We start from the raw sequence: 6068 nt of genomic DNA on the forward strand, positions 1-6068 counted from the left end.
CATGATGGGGTAAGGAAGTATTTGGGCAGGGCTTAAACCTTTCATTCTACTTCTTTCTCTCCAAAGCTAATTGATTAAGACTTGGGACAATGCCTCTTCTCAAAGAGTTTTAAAATATATACCTGACCATGGAAGTTATCTGGTAGACTGGCAAAATTAAGATAGAACAGTATTGGTTCTGTTGTCTGAAGCTCTCCACACCTAGACTAGTCTTCTTGTTGTGGGTCGAACAGTGCTCCACAAAAAGATATCTTCAAGTCCTAAAGGTTATCACTTGAAGATATCTTTTTGTTCACCTCTGACTAAGACCATATTTGAAAATACGGTCTTTGCAGATGTAATCAAGTTAAGATGAGATCATATTGGATTAGGGTGGGCCCTAAATCCAATGACTGGTGTTATAAGAAAGACATGTGAAGACACATATACATACACATACAGGAAAGAAGGCCATGTAATGACAGAGACTGAAATTGGGGTGATGTAGCTACAAGCCAAGGAATGTTACGGATTTCGAGCATCCACCAGAAACTAGGAAACTTATGCATATTCTGACTGATTCAATAGAGAGCAAAATATATGAGTGGTAGGAAAATTGCTGGGCTGATATCCTTGAATAAATAAGAAGAAATGGGCTTTAATGCACGAATGGACTAACGTACTTTAGATAGGCACAGGGAAAGTTTATCTATAGCAGCAGACAGGAAGGCAGAGATGTGGACTATTTCAAGAAACCAATAAGAAAAGAATGGGACACTCCCCAGGTGCTAGAAAATAACCTAACAAATGGATCTAGGAAGTTCACATAAATATAAAACTTAAGTTACATGCAGTGAATACTTATATTTACTTCATTTAAAGCCCTCCTAGCAATCCTAGAAGATTGATATTATGTCACTATAAATTGGTCCAAATTTAACAGTCACTTTCCACCACAAAAACAAATATTTTTCAGTTTGCCTTCAAGGATTAACTTGATAGTCATTTCAAACCTGTAATAATACAGTATACAAAATTGGGGAAGGAATAAGGTAGGAAAAGTATGATTTCCCTGAGATTCTGCATCAAAATAAGCATGACTGAGGTCACACAGTGGGAATATTAAGAGAAAAAAACAAGGATGTTTTGCCAGAGACTCTAATGAAAATTCACAATTTGATGAGGGAGGTAGCTCACCAGTCTCCCCTCCGAGGACTGAGTATACCTGCCGAGGCTGCTGGAAGTTAGGTCACGGGGTGGTTCTGCCTTGTGAGACTGATTCTAAGGTGACCAAGTTGGAAATTCTGAGCCTTCCAGACTTCCTTCAAGACGGAAGCCTGCAAACCCTCCAGAATCCACCCCTGCTATTTTACAAACTGACATTTGTGCTGAAATGAAAGGCCCGGCCTCAGCACCGCTGGGCGGTAGCAATGACCGCAGGGCGCCAGCCGCCAGGTCGGGCCGTTGGCGCCACGTCACCGGTGTCCAACGCCTGACGCTGCCACAGGCGCAAGCTACGCATGGAAGGTATGCCATCCCTGGCTTCCCTCAAGTGGAACAAGTTGAAAAATTTCGGCAACTACGGACACCTCTTTTTCTCATTCTCACCTGTACAGTTTCTTCCAGGACGCTTCACAAACGCAGATTCTTTCAGGCATTTGGCCTAACGAAATAAAACATGTACCCATTCAGTACTTTGAAAACGTGGCCATCACCAGCAAAACCTGAGCCCCAGGTCCTCGTCTGTACTATCTAAAGCTCTTTTCAAGGCGACCTTTCGTGGATTCCATTTATCAGACTCTGCATTCTCACAGAATTATGCAGCAGCTTGGAGGTTTTAAGAATAAAGTGCACTAGAAAGATTAATTGTGCCACACAGGCAGTCTGTTGCCATCAGTTTCCATGGTAGAGTTATTTGGGTAGTTTGACTCCAGGAAATTAATTTTGTTTTTTAAAAATTGGGATTACTAATTTAAAAGTCTCCAGATAAAGTTTTGTTGACCAAGTAAAATGTTTTATATTAAAATATATTAACGTGATATAACTTAATTATTAATAACAGCTATGTTTAAGAACTGCCTCATCAAATTCCTGAAAACTTAACAATCAGCTCTCAAGAGCTGGAGCAAGCCACCTCCAGTGTACTATTGGTGGTTACCATTGGGATAGATCGGAAAGGGATGCCGAGAAATCTTCTATATGCCAAAAATGTTTCCTGCTCTGACTTTCTGGGTGTGTTCAAAAAATCGTGAAGGTTTACAGTTATCATTTGTGAACTTTTCAGTATGTATTATGTCAATAATAGGGAAAGATATACATGCAGTAATCAAATTTAATAAGTACTACATCAACATAAAAAAAGTTGGCAAAAAATTTAATCTGAGGAAATTGTTTACAAAGAATTGAATCACTAAATTCAAAATCTCTGAAAACCATTATAAAAAGAAAGTGTAGGAAAGACAGAACTAAAAATCAAAAGACATTTAATCTTAAGAAGATCTTCAAACTTTCTAAATTTGACAGCAGATTTCTACTATTTTCCAGAACCCTGGAAATTGATTGTATCTAGTAACTTTTAATTTTTCTGGCAAAATCTGAATGGTCAAGTTGTCAAATTACCTGAACAAACCACTCAGCATGAGTCAAGTCAAAATTCTAACATCCTAATCTCTCAGTGGCCTAAATATTCAACTTACCTGGGAACCAAAGACAAGTATCAGTGCTGGTAAAGCAAAAATGAAGAAGTCTAAAAGGTGAATAAATTTAAGCATGGAATGTCAAACTTGCCAGTGGCCCAACTCTACAACATGAATGATATGAAAACAGACAAGCAATACCTAGGAATAGGCAAACTTTTTCATATGATCAAGGATATCTATGAAAATTCTACAGCTAACATGATATTTAATGGTGAAAAATTGAGTAATTTTCCCTTAAGATTCAAACAAAGAAAGAATATTTACTCTTACCATACCTATTCCATGTTATACTGGAAGTCTTAGCCAATGCAACAAGGAAAGAAAAATAAAAGACATTATCATTACAATGAAAGAAAACTGTCCTTATCCCTAGACAACATAATTGTATTCAAAGAAAATCTAAAGTAACATTTAAACGAACTACTAAAATTAATAATTAAATGTATCAAGGTCAGGAGTTGAAGGTCAATATACAAAAATCAACTGTATTCTTACATACTCACAACAAACAATTGAATTCCTTCACAGACAGAATATAAGCTTTATTAAAAATCATTTATACTATGACCAAAAATATCAAATATTTAGGAATAATTTTAACATAAAATATGAAAATAGATAGAAATAAAACTATAAAACATTACTGAGAGAAATTAAAGAATACTCAAATAAATGGAGCTAGACATCATGTTCCATGGATTGGAAGACTCAATATTGATATATTATTGGCCATCCTTAAGTTAATCTATGTTTATCAACATTAAATTTATAGATTAAATGAAATTCCACTCAAACTCCAAGAAGACTATTTGGTAAAAATTGACAAAATAATTTTGAAATTTATATGGAAATGCAAATATCTAGAATAGCCAAAACAATCTTTGAAAATGAACAAATTTTTAAATAACTTACTCTATGTGGTTTCAAGAGTTATTATAAAGCTATAATAATCAAGGCATTATAGTATTGCACAAAGATAAACAAATACATTGATGAAACAAAATAAAGAGTTCAGAAATACACCCACTCATATACAGACAGTCACAACTTATGACAATTTGACTTAAGATTAACTTTACAATGGTATACGAGTGATTTGCATAAGTAGAAAGCATACTTTGAATTTTGAATTGATCCTTTCCTGAGTTAGCAATATGCAGTACAATACTCTCTCATGATGCTGGGTGGCGGCAGCAAGCCACAGCTCCCAGTCAGCCAAGTGATCATGAAGATAAACAACCAACACTCTATGGTGTATTCATTCTGTTAGATGACTTTACCCAACTGTAAGCTAATATAAATATTCTGAGCACATTTAAGGGTAGGCTAAGCTATGATGTTCAGTAGGTTAAGTGTATTAAATGCATTTTCAACTCATAATATTTTCAGTTTATGCTGGGTTTATTAGACCATAATCCCATCATAAAACAAGGTATATCTGTCATTTTCAGTTTATGCTGGGTTTATTAGACCATAATCCCATCATAAAACAAGCACTTTGATGGGGAAAGAAAAACCCAACAAATAGAAATAGAACCACTGATATCATTATGAGAAAAAAAAATTATCCATAGCTCCTGGTTAATGCCCTACCTGAAAATTAGTTGGAATTGGATCATAGACTTTGTACCATGGACACGTACCACTTTTATCATTCTTCAAAGAATAATGTGAAGATTTCTACTTCCAGCCAAGATGGAGTGATAGGGAACTGGATTTATCCTCCTGACTGGAAAAAAAAAAAAAAAAACTAAAACATCAGGTAAAATATAAAAACTTTTGAGACATTGCCTATGAGGCGATGAATGACAGTGGTCCTGGTGTAACAGGAAACAAACAAAATGAGCCCTATGATTTCCTAAGCTTACTTCCTAAAAAGAGGAGTTTTCAAGTCATAATACAAAGAGAAGGGAAACCTGGCAGATCCCAGAAGTTGGCATGAGTTGAAGAAAAGAAGATGACCAGCAAGGCCAAGGAAGCTAAAGTTAAGAGGAGAAAATACTGGAAAAGATACTGAAGAACAGAGAGAGCTTCATATATCTTTAGAGGGACCCCTGATTAATGATCACTGTACGCATGCAGGGAAAGAATCACCTGAAAGCATTATAGTGTACAATGTTCAGAGCTCATGAAGAGCTGGGAATATTTTATATTCTCAACATGTAGAGTGAAAAATTTTATAATTCATAGGTGCTCAAAAGTACTCAGAAGGGAACTGACTCAGGAGGATGTCGAAACTAGTCTTACACTGTACACTCCTCTGAACGTACCAAATAAAGCTTTAAAATAAGACCTGGAAAGGGCAAATGTTTCAAATAATTTGACCGAGACCCAGAACAAAATATCAAAAATATTTTTTAAGCATACCAAAAGTCCAGTACCCAGCAAGGTAAGAATCACAATGTCTAGATTTCAATCAAAAGTTGCAAAGCAAGCAACGTCAGAAACATGGTGGAGTGAGAAACGTCCCCAGATCACTCCTCTTGAAACAACAGTGAGCTGAACATCTAAAACTCAACAAAAAACACCCAAACTGCACACCAGCATGTCTGAGTGTGAGTTCTGCACATAAGAGCTACCAGGTCAGAACCCCAAGAGTCGAGTGGTGGGAGAAACAGAGAAGCTGACTCTCACAGCCGGAGCTCCCTGCAGGAGGAGGGTAAAGGGAGAAGCTGCGGCAAGTTCCCTGCACAGCCCTGCCTGGGATAGCTGTGAGCTCCCCACAGTGGAGGTGCCCAAGAATCAGGGCAGAAAGCAAACAAATGGAGATGACAGAGAATCCAGGATGGCAGGAAAACAACTATTGATTTTAACCAGCTGTGGTTGCAAAACCGAGGCTAAGCTGGAGCCCCCATCCCCCAACCCAAAGGGCCCCTCCGCCGAATCCTCAAAGACTGAACACCCTGAAGCACCAGGAAAATCTGAGCAAACACTAATGAAATTGTTGCTGACACTAACAGGGACTGAGACTGAGGGTAGCAAGTGGAATTGAATATCTATGAGGGAAAAAAAAGGCATTATTAAGGCATTATATAAAGCAGGGATCCAAGAGGCTTAGATGCCACCTACTGGAAACTAAAAGAAGAGCGCCTTCTTTGCAGCAGGCTAAAGAGAGACCTTTATTTAATAAATCTTCTTTCTGGAAAAACAACAGAATATACTTCCATTAATGCCCAAGTGGAGAAATAGTCCATTAAATACCATGAATATCAAGATGACAAGGCAGTTCAGAAAAAAAAAGAAAAGAAAAATCTCCAGAAAATAAGAGTGAAGACAAAGAAATATGCAACTAAAATGACAGAGAATTCAGGATGATACTTCTGAAAAACTCAATGAGATCCAAAACAATTTATTTCAACAATTTCAGGAACTGAAACAATAACTAGATGA

Source organism: Pteropus vampyrus, unplaced genomic scaffold (assembly GCF_000151845.1).
Source record: "Pteropus vampyrus isolate Shadow unplaced genomic scaffold, Pvam_2.0 Scaffold150, whole genome shotgun sequence".
Classification (NCBI taxonomy): Eukaryota; Metazoa; Chordata; class Mammalia; order Chiroptera; family Pteropodidae; genus Pteropus; species Pteropus vampyrus.